The sequence below is a fragment of the Triturus cristatus genome, chromosome 4_1 (genome assembly GCF_964204655.1).
Source record: "Triturus cristatus chromosome 4_1, aTriCri1.1, whole genome shotgun sequence".
Taxonomy (NCBI): domain Eukaryota; kingdom Metazoa; phylum Chordata; class Amphibia; order Caudata; family Salamandridae; genus Triturus; species Triturus cristatus.
In genome coordinates, this window is record NC_140585.1 from 982,400,098 (window position 1) to 982,419,244 (window position 19,147).

The window sequence follows — 19,147 nt, forward strand, 5'->3', positions numbered from 1 at the left end:
AGTCAGGTCCCATGTTGTGTAAGGGTACTGAATTGGGAGAAAATGTTTAACCCCTCAAAGTAATTATCTACAACAGGATTTGTGAAAAAGAATTTGAGAGAAACTTTTCAAGTAGGTTTTAAATGCTACTAAGTGTACCACGAAGGGGGAAAACTTCAGATGCAGATTTGGCCAGCAGAAGAAGCACTCCTTGAGAGGTCAATATTTTTCTGCATCAGAGAAAATCTCTCACTTGAAGGCATGAGCCTCTCTGGTAGCTGGTTCCTTGCCCTCTCTAAAAATGTCAATACAGCCTTTGGGTATTTAGAAATAGACATACTGCACAAATCTAAGAGCCATATTCCCAGGTTTTAGGCTTTCCAACTGGGGTGCACAGCAGCTTCTTGCGAGGCCTCTAAGATATGTGAAATAGATCAGAATACCAACAGCGCTATGGCTATTTCAGAGCAATAATAATCACCCTGGTACAAATCAACTTTATCATGGTTATTTTTACTACGTGCATTGCTTCCACTGATACTACCTGACCTGTTAATCATAAGGATTTTCCCAAAAGATTTTGGCTATACGAACAAGGAGTCAGACTCATGACATTTTGCATTTTAAAACACATGCTCAACACTACATCGCATTTATAGGCTGAGCATGCCAGAATCGAATCAGCCTTTGAATGTAAATGGGCGCGGCACTTCGATCTTCAATGGAAATTACTCGTGCCTCATACCACCCCTCTTTATTTCTCTGTGGGATTCCTAGTGAGAGAAAGGCGGTGTTGTTGTTGAAGGGGAGGGGATCCTTTACTTGATACTTTTTCATGCTCCTGCACCTCTATGTGCCAGTTTCTTTTCCTCGGCTGGATATCTTCATTATTCACCTGGACATTTTCAGACAAAAGGTCACTCCTTCACAGTGTGGGAAATCAGTACGTAGACTAGACGCAACCTACATACGTCAATGGTGGCCCTTTTCCATCCACCAATAAGATGGAGATAGTATGGCTGTAAATCTGGGTGAAATTATAAAACAAAGTGGAAAAATAATGGGAAAAATACACAAAAACCTTCAGACAGCACTGTTGAGCGACTCAAAACAGAAGTGAACATCTAGAAAATTCAAGTCACGAAAAAGTGTGTAATAAAATAAAACAGCTAGAGGTGCGAAACAAAGACTGAGAAGCTTCAGGCGGTTTTAAACCCCCTGTCTCAGACAGGGGTTTGTTTTAATCCAAACATTGGGGTCTTATGGGGTGAGATGAATGCTCTAATACGCTTAGAGCCCACTGTATTAGCCTATACCTACCAATAAGTTCTGTTTCCAGGTAACACACCATTACTTTTGGTTCGGCCATATAACAGTTGAGCCGAGCTTTAAGATAGTAGTTCATTAAGGGAGAGCTGGTCAGTTTTCAGCTTTGCATGGCTGCATTTTCTTCATTTACTCCATGTATTTTTTTATGGTTTATGTTGCAAGGTTAGGGTTATGCTGCAAAGTGAAACCTTCTAAGATTAATTACACTTGAATTGATTTTCTTTAAAAAAGAAAAAAAGCTTTATTTTTCAGTTGAGCAGGACATTACAAATAAGAACAAGACAGCAAGCAGTAGTGTGCATGGTGAAAGACAGTACACATCATAATATGACTTTACGACAAATAATTCCAGGAACAAAGGACAAACAAAATCTCCAAAGCAACAACTGAGTTCTCCCTACATGTGTGCCATGGACTGCCTCTTCCACTAATTACACTTTCATTTTTAAAAGGAAAACCTTAAACTTGGAAAAGGAGACCTCTTACAGGCTGCAGTTATTTTACTTTAAAATGCCTATTTCTTACCATTTAAACATATGGTATTCCTACGTTGTAAAAGTGTGACAGGGTCCTGTGAACAGACTGGACTATTCTGTTGCTTATGACTACAAATGAACTCCTACAATGAAGACACCAACTCTGATCAAAAATACGTTTTGTGACAATTATACAAAACCTGTTGGGAACGAGTGCACAGTAGAGCATTAGTTAAAATGGCTTTATAAGTTGCATAATTTGACTTACCTAGCTCTGTCCATTAATAGCCCTAGCCGCTGAAGCTGCATCTGGACTTTTGTCATGCTTCAAAATATACCATTGTTTGCACGCTGGAAGACCTCTAAAGAAACTACAAAAACAAATAAAGATAATAAATTGGTGGTGTTTTCACATAGTCATTACTGGAATCATGATTAAATGTTTGCAGGGTGATAAAACTGGCAATGAAGAAAGTTAAAGATATCTTTGCTGTAATACAAATCCCAAATGTAAGCCGGGAAAGGGAGAGGGAGAGAGGGAGAATATCCAAGAAGTGGAGGCAGACACAGATGTAATGGCAAACACACAGAGATGGCAAGAGACAGACTTAGACAGAGAAACGGACAGCGGCATAGAGAGTGGAATACAAGAGGGAGAGAGGAAGTTAGGCAGAGAGAGACGGACACAGACTAATAGGGACCGAAAGCCAACAGAGCAATGATGAAAGTGACAAAAAACCAGTGAGTGGAAGTTACTGGGAGAGACAGCGAATCTGAGAGATAACGGGAGATTGAGTGAGTAAGACAGCAAGAGAACAACCCACAGAGAAAGCTGGGGAGAAAGAAACGGGGAGGCAAAATACCTTTAGCTCTCCCTTTAAATGGTGTGGGCGAGTTTAAGGCTTAAGAACATAACATAGGTATCTCTAATGCTCCTGTTCACCAATCAGAGCACACTAGCACTGATTAAAAGATGTCGATTGTTACGTAACAAAGTGATACTCATTTTATCGATCTCTGAAGGATGAAATGCACAGTTCATCTGCAGGCATTTAAGCATGCGACCTTAAGGTCAAGTATGGATTCGTAGAGTGAATGCATTAGGTCTCTTAGCCACCAGACAGGAGTTGTGAATGTAGTTATCAACAAGCACAGCAAAATACAGTCAAAGGATTAAGAATGTAACGTTCAAACAAACATTAATAAACAAAAACGTACTTTAGACTAGAAACAAGGATACAATCGAGTGAAAGCTGACGCAATAGAAAAATAGTTTCATTTCATAGGGTTAGTCTGAGGAATTCCATTAATAAAAAAAAAATCTGAGTAGTAATCGGTAGAAGGTTATGAGATTAAAGCAACTGGATACCTCAGTGAAAGACTTGAAACAGAAACGCTTCGAAGCTGGCAAAGGCATCTACGGATGTCAAAGCAGGATACATCAAACCGTGCAGCTGATTTCACCCAGTCAGTTCGCTGCTGAATGGTAGACCAAAAAGGTTTTGACATCTAAGCATGTTGCTGGTTATGGTTATGAACACAGACGGCATTCTCTAGAACTCACAGCGTGCTTCGTGCTGTTTTAAAGTTACCTATTTGCGTGTATCTGTGCAGTTTGCAAATAGGTGTTTTGTGCATGACGGACACCGAGTTTTGGCATGTGATGTTTGCTTTCATAACCATGACTGGTGAATTTCAGTGGTTTTAAGTATTTGAATCATAACCCACAGTTTTATTTTCTTACAGTGAACGTCATTGTTTTTAATTATCTGCTTAATTTCAAACACCTGCTGCACATAGCCTTTGACCGTGTGCAGCGGGGATAGACCACAGAGCATGGCCTGTTGCGCTCAACCTGCCTTGGCTGAACATTCCTGCTGTGCGCATCCTTCAGCCAAGCACCGCGGCAGTTCGGCAAACATTCCCAATATGCATGATGTCCATCTATGGCAAGGCCCTGCACCCAATCCACTGTGACTGCCAAGCCTTCGTCCAACCCACTGAGAGCACCCAAACTCTGCTGCACAGCCATGGACTGTGCTCTCTGTGCCTCAAGCACCTAAGTTCCCCCGCGCAATGACTTCAATTTTGGGCAGTGTGGGCTGGTAGTGAGGCCAGACCCAAACAGCATTGGGCTCTGTGAAGCGCAGGCTGGGCACAAAGCTTGGTCTGCGCCCTGGCTCTGCACCCCACCTCCTGTCTTCCAAGCAAAGTCAGACAATCACTTTATTGCTCGTCTGTGTATGTCAAGCACAAAATGGTGGTCAAATCCAGCACTCAAAATGGCCATGGCTATAGGTGCTTTTTTCTCTAGAATATGTTTCATTTTTCCATGTGCATGAATTCCCCTAACTACTGCCCAGGAATCATTTTCGTTGTTAGCTTCAACATGTCTGTAGAATTATTTTTTATTTCCCCCCCCACAATGCGAAACTCGAGAGTCTGAGCCAATTTGCGGGTTTCATGATGGCACCAAAACAAATGTTCAGCCCTAATCCAACAAAGCCACATATTGTAAAAAAAATAATCAAATATTCATAACTAGAAAACTCAAGTCACGTGCAAATTAAAACGGCAGAGAAACTATTGAACAGACTTACATCAAACCAAAAAAAATCACCTTCTGACAAAATTCTACTTTCATGCCAAGTTTGGTGTAAAGTCGGTCGATCTGCAAACGTGAGCAAAATTTCCTCTGGTAACTAAAATGGGACATCACTAATTTTAGCACGGTTTGCTGAATATGCCCAAAATATTACCGACATTTAGCATATTGAACAGATTCTTAGTATTTTTCAATTTATGCTAGTTCCTCAATGGGAAACACCATTAAAGGTTTTTTTTTTTAAACAAACAAGTTCCTAACCTTCGAGGTCGATTTTTCTGGAACAGACTAACTTCAGATTACTCACCTTAGAATATTCCCCAGGCATCAGATAGGATTAGGAAAATCTTGGGCCCACAAGCCCTCAGGAGGCCGCTTCATAGCTAGTGTCTAGCTGATCTTGAAGCAAAGTACAAGCCTTCTGAGAGATGGTTCTCTTCAGTACAGCTCTGCCTTTTTTCACTTCTGTGAATGCAATAAAAAGCAGATGGTCCACCTGTTGTCTTTGGTACTATCAATGTAGAAAGACAGCTCTTTTCGGATCCAGGCGGTGGTGTCTCTCCTCTTCCTTAGAAGGATGAGGTGGATCGAAAAATGTCAGTATGATGTTTTGGCTGACGAGGAATGGAGTAATCACCTTCGGTAGGAAGTAGATGAGAGCCCAAAGAACCAGTTTGTCTGGGTAGAAGCAGGTGTACAGAGGGTTAACTGAAACAGCTTGAAGCTCACTCACCCAACTGGCTGATGTAATGGCCACTAAGTAGACCGTCAGAAAAGTCAGCTGTTTCAGATGACAGCTGTGCAGGGGATCGAATAGAAAGCCCATAAGAAAAGTCAGGACCAAATTAATATCCCATAGGGACATGATGAAAGGGGGTAGGAGGGAACAAATGTGGCAAGCCCTCTAGGAAACCTGTCATGACAGGTAACAAACAGTGAATGCTGATCCAGCAAACAAAAAAGCAAATATGGCAGAAAGATAACCTTTAACAAGGCCCAAGCTGGGACGGGCTAACAGCAGCGCAAACAACACCTCCAACAAGGAGGCAGAAAGTGGATCAACATGAGATGTGGAACACCAAGCCACAAATGTGGCAGGTGTATTCAGTTTTTGAGAGAGGACTGGCTCCCAAGATGACATCACAAATCTCTGGAGAAAGATTAAAGGTATTCATTGTAGTCGCTTCCTCTCCACGCATGCCAGTGGAGGGTGCACAGGTTCAAGTGCAGGACCATGCTCTGCTGCTGCGACAAGTAATCCTACTGAAAGGGCATCTGATCAGAGGGCAGATGCTCAAGGTCAGGATTTTGAGATATCAAACTCTCCTTGCACTGTGCAGAGCCACTAAAATGACTTGGGCCCATATGGCCCTTATTTACTTGAGAACCAAGGACAGGAGCAGTATGTGCAAAACGGCATACAGGAGTGCCGGGTTCCAGTCTAAAAAGAATGAATCTGCGAGTGAGAGCTGTTTTGGAAACTCCAACACTCAGACATGCGGACATTGTGCATTTTCAGCAGTAACGAAAAGATCAAGCCAAAGTTCTCCACATTCTTGGAAAAGGTCTTGCGCCATCTCCAGATGGAGATGCCAAGTGTTGCATGACCAAGGAAATGTCCTGGCGCTTTAGCCAAGTTCAGAGGCATGGGGCCTCCTGGCACTGGGTAGACAACCCACTCCTCCCAGTTTGTTGCAATACCATATGGCGGTGGTGTGGTCTGTGGGTGGTGTGGTCTGTGAACACCTGAGCCACCCTTCCTTGATGGATGGGAGGAAGGCCTTCAATGCCAAGCGGATAGCCCTCATTCCCAGAAGAATGATATGAATCTGAGATTCCACCGGATGCCAGCTTTGTCTGATCGCCACCTCTCCAAGGTGGATGCCCAAAACCAGAAGTGATGCATCGGTCACCACTGTGGGCTCCGGGTAGTGAATGGAGAGGGGTCTGCCTCTAATCCAATCGTGGTTAATCTACCACCACTGTGGATCTTTTACAGTCCCACCCAAAATCCAGACCAGGTTGGAGAGATTCCCCATGTGATGTATCTATTAGGGCTTCAGATCCCACAGCGAGGCCGGAATATGCCATAGAGTGTGCCTCACCAGCGCAATGCCATCAGACCCAGCAGCACCAGAGTCAGTCTCACCAAAATCCTGGACGGAGGCACGAATGCCCTGGACTCTATGCTCTGCAGTGTAGGAGCAGAACTGCACCAGAATGGCTCTGATGCTTTCTTAATGCTGTATGGTTTCAGCGTAGGAAACTTTCCACCAATTTTTAATAATGTGAAAATTTTAATTTGATTATTTTATTCTGTTTTGGTGGTTAAAATGTGATCTGCTCTTGCTTTCGACATATAAATTGTTGTATTGTATTCTGCTTTTATGGCCCTTGTGGCCGAAATAAAGTTTTTTGACTGACTGACTGAAAAGGGAGTTTCTGAAAAGGAGTCAGGTGTGATTTCAGCATGTTGATAGGGTATCCCAGCTAGTGCATAAGAGGTCTTAGTTTGGAGGTGGGTGAAAACTGCCCGGGGCTAGCCCGCCTTCAACAGCCAGTCATCGACTTAGAGGGAAGACTGGGAGTCCCCTGACCTCCACAGCTGTGCTGCAACCTCCACCATCCCTTTTGTGAACACACAAGGGGCACTGGTGAGGCCAAAAGGAGAGCACAGCGAACAGGAAATGCTCCTGGCTTACCAGGAACTGCAGGTAATGTCTGAGGGCTTGCAGGTCGAGGATGTGGAAATGTGAGTCCTGGAGGTTTAGCGCTAGGATCCAGTCTCCAGGATCCAGGGCAGAGAGAACTTGAGCTAAGTTGAACATCTTGAAGCACAAGTTACTACTTGTGTAACGATATATCTGTAAGAGACATTAGTTAGTGACAGATTCCTTACCTTAGAATATACCCAGGCGTCAGACTGGATCCGGAAAGTTTTGCTAGCAGTACCCCTGCGCGTCAGTAGGTGGTGTCCTGCGGCTCCGCGTCCGTCGCTGGCGTCATAACCGCCGAGATAACATCACGGAGACTACTTAGGTGCCACCCATGCGCGCTGCCCTCAGTTCTGTACACGACTTTGCGCGCCATGCAAGAAACTGACCGCTGGTGCCATGAAACTAGGACCCTGAAAGGGGATGGCCTTAACCCTAGAAGCAGTTCGCAGAACGGGGAGGATGTGTGGGTTGGTAAGGAATCTATCACTAATGTCTCTTACAGATATATCGTTACACAAGTAGTAACTTGTGCATCTGAAAGAGACACGTTAGTGATAGATTCCTTACCTTAGAATAGATACCCCAGCAATACCAACGCCGGTGGTGGGTCTGCGAACAGATTACACCAGAGGCACGGAGCACAGAACAGCCAAAGAAGCCGTCTCTCCGGACCCGACTGTCAAGGCAGTAATGCTTAGTAAACTTGTGCAACGAGGCCCACATGGCTGCCTGACAAATGTCCTGCAAGGGAACGCCGGGGCCCAAGGCAGTAGTGGCTGCAGTTGCCCCGGTAGAATGGGCACGCAGCCCCACAGGAGGCTCCGTCTTAGCCAACGAGTAACATGCTTTGATGCACAGAACGACCCACCGAGAGATGGTCCGTTTGTGCACAGCCCGACCTTTTTTGGCGCTCACGTAGCCAACAAAGAGCTGGTCATCCAGCCGGAACTGCTGTGTACGCTTCTGATAGAATGCAAGCGCACGTTTTGGGTCCAGACGGTGAAGCCTCTCTTCCTCCTTTGAAGGATGCGGAGGCGGAAAGAAAGTAGGCAAAGTGATGGTCTGCCCGATGTAGAAGGACGTGACCACCTTTGGCAAAAAAGAAGGACGGGTCCTTAACACCACCATGTCCGGATGAACAGAAAGGAAAGGAGGTTTGGAAGAAAGATCCTGGAGCTCACTCACTCTTCTGGCAGAGGTGATAGCGACCTGGAAATCAGTCTTAAGAGTAAAAAGACGCAGAGGACAGGTATGAAGGGGCTCGAAAGGAGCGCACATCAGATAGGTCAAAACAAGATTCAAGTCCCATTGAGGCATGATGAACGGCACAGGAGGAAACATGTGCGTAATGCCATTCAGGAAACGAGTAACAACCGGGGACTTAAAGAGAGAAGGCTGATCTGGAAGCCTAAAAAAGACGGAGATGGCCGAAAGATAACCTTTGATAGTGCCCAGAGCAGAGCCCTGCTGGGCCAAGGAGAGAAGAAACAGAAGGACCTCAGAAAGAGGGGCAGAAAGGGGATCCACAGACTTTGCTGCGCACCATGCCACAAATTTGTTCCATCTACAGGCGGATACCGATTTAGTGGGACGGACGCCTGGCTGCCAGAGTGACATCAGAGACTTTGGGAGGAAGATCGAAAGCCGTCAACTGTCGCCGCTCTCAATCTCCACACATGGAGGAGGAGGCTGGACAGGTTCGGGTGGAGGACAGTCCCCTGCTGCTGCGACAGAAGATCCTCCCGAAGAGGCAGTCAGATCGGGGGATCGATCGCCATGTTGAGTAGCTCGGGATACCAGTATCTTCGTGCCCAGTCCGGAGCCAAAATGATAACTTGGGTGCGGTCGCGTAGAATCTTCTTCAGCACTCTGGGCAGAAGTGGTATAGGCGGAAAGGCGGCCAACAGACCACAACTCCACTCGCGACGAAAAGTGTCGCAGAGCGAGTGCCGCCTTGGAAATTCCAACACGCAGAACTGAGGACATTGCGTGTTCTCTTCTGTGGCGAAGATCTAACCAAGGCTCTCCCCACTGCTGAAAGAGACCTTGCACCATGTCCGAGTTCAGACGCCATTCGTGATCCATCAAGCACCGGTGGCTGAGTTCGTATGCCCTGGCGTTCAGAGAACCTGCCAGGTGTTGTACCACCAAGGTAATGCCTTGATGTTCCAGCCATGTCCAGAGGCGCAGAGCCTCCTGACATAGGGTCCAGGACCCCACCCCGCCCTGTTTGTTGCAATACCACATGGCGGTGGTGTTGTCCGTGAACACCTGCACCACACTTCCCCGGACAGAGGGAAGGAATGCCTTCACTGCAAGTCGGATCATCACAAGCTCCAAAAGGTTGATATGGAGCCGGGACTCCGTCGGAGACCAGAGTCCTCTAATCGCCGCCTGTCCCAAGTGGCCTCCCCATCCCAGGAGGGACGCATCCGTCACCACTGTGTGCTCCGGTTGGGGAAGGGAGAGAGATCTGCCACTGACCCAATCGCGATTCGTGAGCCACCACTGCAAATGTCGCGCAGTGCCCTCCGAGATCTGGACATGATCGGACAGGTTGCCCTGATGCTGTGCCCACTGGAACTTCAGGGCCCACTGCAGAGCCCGCATATGCCACCTGGCATGTTGCACTAGCAGGATGCAGGAGGACATCAGGCCCAGGAGCCGGAGGGTCATCCTGACTGAAACCCGGGACAGAGGCTGAAAGATCGGAATCATAGCCTGAATATCCCAGACTCGCTGCTTGGGAGGATAAACCCGAAACCGTGTAGAATCCAGAACCGCTCCAAAGAAGGGGAGCTTCTGAGAGGGACTTAGGTGCGACTTTGCCACGTTGATGGAGAACCCCAGCAAATGCAGGAGGTCGGCCGTAGTCTGAAGGTGGCTGACTGCCTGGGGCGAGCCCGCCTTCAGCAACCAGTCGTCGAGGTAAGGGAAGACTTACACCCCTGACCTGCGCAGGTGAGCTGCAACCACCGCCCTCACCTTCGTGAACACCTGAGGGGTGCTGGTGAGGCCGAAGGGGAGCACGGCAAACTGAAAATGCTCCTGGCCTACCGAGAACCGCAGGACGGGAATGTGAAAATATGCGTCCTGAAAAGTCCATCGCTACCATCCAGTCTCCAGGGTCGAGGGCAGCCAGGACCTGAGCCAGAGTCAGCATTTTGAACTTCTACTACCGAAGGAAGCGATTGACGTTCCGGAGGTCCAAGATAGGACGCAGACCCCCTTTGTCCTTCTTGGGGACCAGAAAGTGGTGGGAATAACAACCACTCCCTACTTCTGGCCCAGGAACGCACTCGATGGCCCCCTTGGCCAAGAGGGCCACAACTTCCTGTTGGAGAGTCGCCAAGTGGTCCCCCGACAAGCGGTGGAACCGAGGTGGAATGGCTGGAGGAGTGGACTGAAAGGGAAGGGAGTAACCCTTGCGGATAATTTGCAACACCCACTTGTTCAATGTGAGAGCGCAACAGTGGGGGAGGTGATGGCGAATCCTGCCACCCACCGGCGTGGGGTGCTCCACAAAGCTCGGATTAGGAAGGTTTAGAGGCAGAAGCAGCGGGGGCGGAGGTGGACTGTCCCCAACGCTGATTCCCAGAGCCGCCCCTGCGAAAGCCGCGTCCGCGCTGAGGCTGGTTCTGCACAGGCTTGCTGAAGAAACGTGCCTGGGCGCCCCTGCCTTGGCCACGAAAGGAACGAAAACCAGGAGTGGCTGAGCTCTTCATGGAAAGACCCAAGGACTTGGCCGTGGCCCGTGAGTCCTTAAAACGCTCCAGTGCATTGTCAGCCTTATCGCCAAACAGGCGAGTGCCATCAAAGGGCATGTCCATGAGCGAGCTCTGGACATCGGGCGAGAACCCAGTAGATCACAACCAAGCGTGGCGATGCAGCACAACAGTTGTAGAAATTGCCCTGCCCAACAAGTCAGCGGTGTCCAAACCACACCAAATGGCGCACTTAGCCGCATCCTTACCTTCAGCAACCACCTGGGAAAGGACAGCATGGGCCTCCTCAGGATACTGAGGCAACGCTTGAGCAACCGTATCCCATACCGCGTGGGAATAGCAGCCCAATAAGCAGATGGTGTTCACCGACCGAAGCCCCAAGCTGGCCGAAGAGAACAACCGCTTACCGAACTGATCCACCTTCTTAGAGTCCTTATCTGGCGGAGCCGTGGGAAAGGCACTCTGCGACGTCGAGGCTTGGATGACCAGACTCTCAGGCGTGGGATGAGTGGGCAGAAACGCGGGGTCACCAGGCACCGAGCGGTGACACCTAGCGACATTCTTATCCAGAGGGGCCCCCGTGGCCGGCTGCAACCAAGTACCCAACAGGACGTCTGTGAGGGCGTCGTTGAAGAGAAGCAGTGGCTCCGACTAAATAGACGCCGTCTGGAGCACTTCAGTGAGGAGATTAGTTTTGAGGGCCCACCGTAGGAAGATCGAGGTTGAGGACATCAGCAGCCCGACGGAGCACCATCGCGTAGGAAGCGCCCTCCTCCATGGTAGGCAGGGGGGGGGAGGCAAACCTCGGGTCAGAAGAGACATTGAGGTCGCCGGCGTCCTTCAGATCTTCCACCCAGTCCTGCTTGGAGTCACACTGACAGGCAAGAGGGTCCTTGGACCCCTCCCAGTCATCCTCCACCTCCATTCCAGGAGGAACCAGCCGCGCGGCAGAGCCGGAGCTGGGGAAGGGACATACAGCGTCGGAAACAGCGCCGTGAACTCCGGCGCCGTCTCCCAATGCGGATCCCAGGCAGGAACAAAATGGTCCTGGAACCGGGGCAAGGGAAGAATGAACGACACCCACTGCGGTGCCGGAGGCAGAGCCGAGGGCGGCGCTGGGGCCTGAGCCGGCTGCGCCGGAACTCGTGGCGCCGGGGCCAACGGCGTAGGATCCTGTGGCACCAAAGCAGGATCCACCGGCGGCGCAGACTGCCCAACAGGATCTGGGCACGGGACCGCGGGGCCCAAAGGTGCGCCGGCGGGAGCCCGAGGCCTAAAAAGGCGGTCCATGGTGGCAAGAAATTCTTGCACCTATTCGGGAGTCGCCGACGGACCCGGGTAAGGCGGGTAGGCCACGGGACTCCCAGGCACCAAAGGAGCCGCAGGGGCAGAACCCCTGTCCCCCTCGTCCGCATCCGAGGACCGACGGGGGGACGTCGGAGAGCGAACACGCTTCTTCGACCTTTTTATGTCCCGAGCGGTCCCTGGAACGGCGTTGGGACGAGTGCCGGACCTCCATCAGTTTCCGGCACCGCTCCCTCAAGGCCTTCGGGGCCATGGCTCGACAGGACCGGGAGTCGTGGTCAGTCTCCAGGCAGTAGAGGCAAACATCGTGGGGGTCCGCCACCGACATATTGCAACGGCAGGCCCCACAAGACTTAAATCCAGGCATCCCTACATGCACCAGGAGAAAAAAGGGGGAACAAAAAGTCTCAAAAGAGTAGTCAAAATGTGACTAAGGTACGTGCTCTATCCGGATCTGCGCTTGCTGGCGTGGAAAAAGAAAGAACTGACGTCAGCGCGCATTGGTGGCGCCTAAGTAGTCTCCGTGATGTCATCTCGGCGCTTACGACGCCAGCAATGGACGCGGAGCCGCAGGACGCCACCTACTGACACGCATGGGTACTGGTAGCAAGACTTTCCGGATCCAGTCTGACGCCTGGGGATATTCTAAGGTAAGCAATCTATGATAGGATCCTCCATTTCTGGTCACCAGAAAGTAGGAGGGGTTAACAACCACGTCCTACTTCTGATGCTGGCACCCTCTCAATGGCTAATTTGGGAAAGAGTGTCTTCACTTCCTCACAGAGCAAGAAAAGATCATCCTCAGTCTGAGGATGGTCGCAAGGTATGCGGGGTTTCGAGCAGGGCATAACCCAACTGCACATGTAGCGGGTTATTGCTTGCCATTGAAGTAGGTGGTGCCTGAACGGGGTGGTGTGCTGTATTGAGGACTCAATTAAAGAGTTTGAGGAAGCCGGAGGAATGGGCAGTATGCTGGCTTTGGGTTACTCATCCCCGGTCACAAAAGGACTGAAGAGTCTGCTGGCCTGCGACATAAGGTAAAAAATGTGGACGCACATGGGAGCCCCGACCATGGTCATGAAAGAGGAAAAGGTAATATTGTTGCTGTTGTTGGGAACCCAAGGTGAGGCCTAGGGATTTGGCAATGACTCAGCTCTCAAGGCGATCTAGCCCAGTGTCTGCTTCATCTTCCAATAGGCGGGAACCATCCAAGCGCATGTCTATCAGGGAAGATAGGACATCCCCTGAAAACCCTGTCGATCTCCGCCAGACGTGGCAGTAGAGATGCACTGTTGAGACCATGGCCTTGCTTTTGAGTCTGTGGTATCCAGTTCGCACTGAATGGTGACCTGGACTGCATCACAGCCATCTAGCAGTGCCTGGGTCAAGATGGCCCAGTCCTCTTCTGAAAAGTTGAACCGAGTCCACAGGGTGTGAATACTTGAGCCTAAGAGGCATGCAGTGTTCACTGACAGGAATGAGAGACTGGAGGAAGAAAAGATCCTCTTCCAAAAGGCATCAAGCATCTTTGATTTCCTATCTGACAAAGAGGTAGGGAATGTGCTTGGGTTAAAGCTGGCAGCAGAGGGCTGCATCACCAGGAGGGTTTAGTTCAGGCCCCTGTACGAACATTGGTGAGGCCCTCATTAAAGGAGAGCAGGGGCTCCACAGAGCATATACTCTCAATTGAAGCACTTCCATCAAGAAGCTGGTCTTGACTACGAAGAAGGGCAGTGGTAGGTTAAGGACCTCAGCTGCCTTATGCCTCATCACAGCAGAAGATGCTCCTTTCTCTGTGACAGAGCCGGGAGGAGAAACCAGGCCAGAGTAGGGCGAGGTGTCCAGTCCACTGGCATTGCCCAGCTCCTCATACCAGTTTTCCTCTTAGGAGGCATCTTCCTGTAGGGGGTCAGAGCCCTCTTTATAATCATTTGTCACTGGGAAGGTGGGCCTGTCCATGGGTGCAAAATCTAGGGCAGGCTGATGCGGTCCGGGTAACGACTATCTACGTCAAGCGGGTCCTTTTCAAGTGGTGTTGGGAACTAGGACTGGCAAAAAGGTGTTGGGTTGGCATTCGTTCGCATCCGGGAGCAGATCCAGAGAGCCTGGCCTGAGTCAGTGGCAGCCCCGTGGGTGATAAACCAGCAGGGTCACCCCTGGCCTCAAGGAGCACCAGAGGGAGCCATTGGCCCAAAGATGAAGTACATACTGTCGTAGAACTCCCCGAGTTGGGCAGGGGTCGCTCCAGCTCCAGGAAACTCAGGAAGTGTGGCGCAGACCCAGCTGCCCGCTCTGCTCATGGACTGCAGGAGCAGGGCCTAGAAGCACGGCATTTATTGGGTAAAGCCAAAGAACACTTTCACTTTCTTTTCCTTCTTGTGCTTCTTTGACTTACTTTATTAAGAAGACTACCTGTAGTGGGATGACTGAGGTCCACGGGATCGGCTCCGAGAAGGAGTCAAAGATCTTCCTTGGGATCGAAGTGAGATCAGTGTGGGGCTTTCTTCTGTAGCACCACCAGGAGCTACATTGCCTGCTCGTAAATTGCCTTGCGGTGCATCTACTCGAATGTCGCGCAGGCCTCGGGTCGTGGAAACAGACATTTGTTGGACATTCCTCACACAATTTAAAGCCTATGGGTCTGTTGGAGGACATGTCCCTGATCCAGGCTGGCACCTGGGAAATATTCTAAGGTGAGGAATCTGTAGTTAGATGTCTAACAGAAACCTTTCATTTTCTGTTGGTGTGTTGAGTGCATATAAATCAATCAGCATTCAGGAGGCTGCTTCTCACTAATGTATAGCAAATATTGAAGCACAGTAGGATCCAGTGAGAGATGGTTCTTTTATGCATCGCTTCTCTTTGCTCCTGTGAACCCAGCTAAGGGCTGACTGTCCACTGTATGTTCTCTGGTACGATTAAGGTAGAAAAGGAGTCCTCTTTGGGTCCAGCCAATTTAGTCTCTCCTGCTTCTTAGAGACATGAGGTGTAGCAAGAACAATGTTTGTCAGAAGTGAAAGGGAGTTGCTACCTTTGGCAAAAAGAATGCACAAGTCCAAAGAACCAGTTCATCTGGGTAGGAATTGTCATACTGAGGATCAGCAGAGAAGGCCTGAAGTTCGCTCATCTTTCAAGCCAATGTTATGGCAACCAAGAAGACTTGTCTTGAGAGTGAGCAACCCGAGAGGACAGCTATGCATAGGTGTAAATGGAGAACACATGAGAAAGATCAAAACTAAAGTCAAGGCCCACTAAGGCATAATGAAAGGTGAAGGGAAAACACATATTGTAGCCTTTTAAGGAAAAGCATCACCACTAGTGATTTAAAGAAAGAAGGCTGGTCCGGCCAATGTAAAAAGTCCAAAATAGCCGACATGTACCCTTTAAAATTGCTTAAAGCAAAGCCTTGCTGGGCTAGGGACAACGCAAACAACAAAACCTCGGACAGCGTGGCATGAAGTGGTCCAATTAGTTTGGTCACACACTAGGCCACTAACTTGCCCCAATGGAAGGTGTATACAGATATGATAGGATATGATAGAGGGACGCCTGGCTGGCAGGATCACGTCCACAACCTTGGGAGGTAGGCCAAAAGCATTCATCTGTCGTCGCACAATCTCCAAGCATGGTTGGAGGGTTCGCAGAAACAAGTGAACAGGACAGGAGATCCTCCAAAACAGACAGCCAGATCGAAGGACCCAGAGATCGGAGGACTCATACCCAGGAGTTCAGGATACCATACTCTCAGTGCCCAATTTGGGGCCACTAGGATGACTTGAGAACAATTGTTCCTAATCTTCTTCAGAACTAGAGGCATAAGTGGTACCTGCAGGAAGGCATACAGAAGTCCTGCATCTCATAGCGAGAGCCGCTTTGGAAACTCCAATGGTCAAGGATGCAGACATTACGCGCTCTTGGCTGTGGCGAACTGATCAAGCCAAGGTTCTCAACAGAAGAGACCTTGCGCCACACTTATGGGTGCAACGGCCATTTGTGACCCGCAAGGCATCGACAAGTTAGTTAATCCGCCCGGGAGTTAAAAACCTCAACATGTGCTGCACCACCAGCAAACCACTCTGACGTTCCAGATACATCCAGAAGCGTAGGGCCTTCTGACACAGGATCCATGACCCTACTCTGCACAGCTTTTTGCAGTACCACATGGTGTTGGCGCTGTCCGACAACAGGAGACCAACCGCTCTTTGATTGATGGCAGGAAGGCTTTCAACGCTATGCGAATGACTCAACTCCAACAGGATAATGTGGAGCCGCGCTCCACCAGAGGCCTCTGATCTCTACCTCTCAAAGATGGCTGCCCTATCCCTGAAGCAATGCATCAGTGATCCACTGACAGCTCTGGTCGGGGTAGTAAGAGTTGTCTATCGCTGACTAAATTGCAGTCCAGCACCCACCACTGCAAATCGTTTGCAGGCTCCTCTAAAATCTGAACTTGGTTGGAGAGGTCCCTGTGGTGCTGTTGCCAATAAGACTTCAGATCCCACTGCATAGCCAGCATATATGCCACCTAGAGTGCTTGACCACCAGCATGCTGGAGGCCATCAGTCCTAGCGACCTCAGTCATCCTCAATGGGATCCAGTTTCAATGCTGAAGCATTGGAATTAGAACTTGAACGTCCTGGACTCACCGCTCAAAGGCATAGGTGCGAAGCTGCACAGTGACCAGAATGACTAAGATTAAAGGGAGCATCTGAGAAGGAGTCCCCAACGATGTTAGGAGGTCCCCCGTAGTCTGGAGGTGGTTCATGACTGTGTGGGGCAAGCCCACCTTTGGCAGCCAGTCGTCAAGGCAGGGGATGAATGGGACCCAAAGACTTTTGAAGATCTGCTGCGACAACCAACACCATTTTCGTGAACACCCCAAGGGCAATGGTGAGACCATGAGTGATCACAGTAAAATGAAAATGCTCCTGGCCCACTATGAACAGATAGAGCCTGTGGACCTGCAGGCGAGGGATGTGAAAATGAGTCTGCAGGTCCAACGCTACCATCCAGGGTTGAAGGCAGGGTAGTTTTGAGGGGGTGAAGGTCTAGAATAGGGTAAAGGTCTAGAATAGGGTAAAGACCTCCATCCATTTTTAGCACCAGAAAAAAGCGGAACAACCACCAGGACCTATTCTTGGTAAACTGCATTCTTTCTATAGCTACTTTAGCCAAAAAAGCATGTGCTTCCTGTCGTAAAGGAGACAGTCCTGCATCAACCGCTCTAGGGATGGTTGTAAAGGCGGCGAGATTTTCAAGAGAGGAAGTTTGTAACCCTGCTGAACAATCTGTAACACCCACTTGTCCAAGGTGATGTACTGCCACCCGAGCAGAAATTGCAGAAAACGCCACCTACGGAATGGATGTATGATGCTTAGGACAATCAAAAGAGGCAAAGAGCCTGCAGAAGAAAATATTTCCACCCATGTGATAGAAAGACAGTATCATCTGCCACCCCAGTTCAGACATGGCCATATGCAAATCAGTCTGACCCTGTGCCTCATGGGAACAATCCAGCCCGAACTGCCAAGCCATGCCTTCCCTGGACCGGAAACAGAACAGACGTGAGTCCCTTGCTCACTTTGCCACTGGATTCAAGCAAGCCTGGCTGAAGACGGCTGAAATGCCAGAAACCGGTCCTAGGAAGCTTGGTTCCGGTCCAGGGAAGGCATGGCTTGGCAGTTCGGGCTGGACTGTTCCCATGAGGCACAGGGTCAGACTGATTTGCATATGGCCATGTCTGAACTGGGGTGGCAGAGTGGGCTAAACAACAGTGATGGATCAAACCCAGATCTGTTGACTGGGTGTGAGTGTTTGATTGGCTCTGATGGTCCGTCCATCACCACCCCCTTTGGTACCGCTGGGGAATATTCTAAGGCTCAAAATTGTGATATAGTTTAATGCCTGGAGTTGATACATGAATAAAATCTTACCTATGGTCTTGTTGCTTTAGTTGATAGTGAGAATATACAGTTCTTAACCACCTTATCAACAGAAGTTATAGTAAAATATTTACAAAAAAATTACATTAAAATAGATTTAATTTGTTGATCACTGGTATGAACTAGAAAATTTGTGATGTAGGAATTCATTAGAACTTCAAAGCACAAAAATCTATTTATGCAAATAAAAGCATCATTAATAAATCGATACCTTGCCTCCATATTAAAATAGATTACTGCAAGCAAAATAGAGATATTACTTTCTGTGGAGCCATATGAATAAGATTACGGGCCAAGAAAAACAGTTTTATTTTTAAAAAAAATACATTCATGCCATGGCTGCCAAACGGTATACATATCGTCGATGATTAACATGACACAGTTTGCATGCAGAGAGCAAGTTCCAATTCTGCTCTGATTTTTTAAAGAATTAAAAACAGTTTGTGCTTAACATTGTTATTCAATGCAATTCAAGTTACTACGTTCTGCTCAAAGTTGACTGATTTTTTGAAAATAAAGTAACCCAATCTTAACATTGTACCTGGTGAACAAATAAATGCACCTGAAGTAGTATGGAAAACTCAAGTATGTCAAAATTATTTTGACATGGCGATAGATACCAGTTGTATCAATGTGGTACGGATATCTTTCAATACTCCTATAACAAAGCATTTAAGTGCTTACAGGCTAGGAAAGATGTCCTAAAGGAGAGGAATATCTGCTCCAGGACTGAGACTAGAAGGTTTTATCAAAGTGAAGAAATAACAGCAAGAGTCAAACGAGTTATCAAACTCAGGAAGAAATAGTGCCTTTAAGAGACCTTAACGCATCAAGTGGTAACCAGTGCCCTATCTGCTCACCTTTACTTAGCTGACATCAGAGACTGCACCTCTTCAGCCACAGGATCCACTTTTAGCAAGACATGCAAGTGCAGACAGAAGCTTGAGGATAAGCACAATGTAAGTGAGATAGTTCCTTGAAACAACATTGAAACTTTGAAGGCAGCCTTTTACAATACCTGTCAAAGGAAAAAGAACTCAAATTAGTCATCGAAAACAAGCAACTTAAT

The 19,147-nt window shown here is 48.6% G+C and overlaps 1 protein-coding gene across 2 annotated transcripts in view; it reads right to left on the reverse strand.

Moving 5' to 3' along the window:
- The window catches only part of FRS2 (fibroblast growth factor receptor substrate 2), a 316,662-nt gene that overhangs the window by 146,752 nt on the left and 150,763 nt on the right, over positions 1–19,147 (reverse strand). For both annotated transcript variants that reach the window (XM_085653899.1, XM_085653900.1), the window contains exons 3-4: positions 18,939–19,096; positions 2,053–2,155 (exon numbers count right to left, since the gene is read on the reverse strand). The gene's annotated coding sequence lies outside the window, so the exon portion shown is untranslated. The remainder of the gene's footprint in view (positions 1–2,052; positions 2,156–18,938; positions 19,097–19,147) is intronic.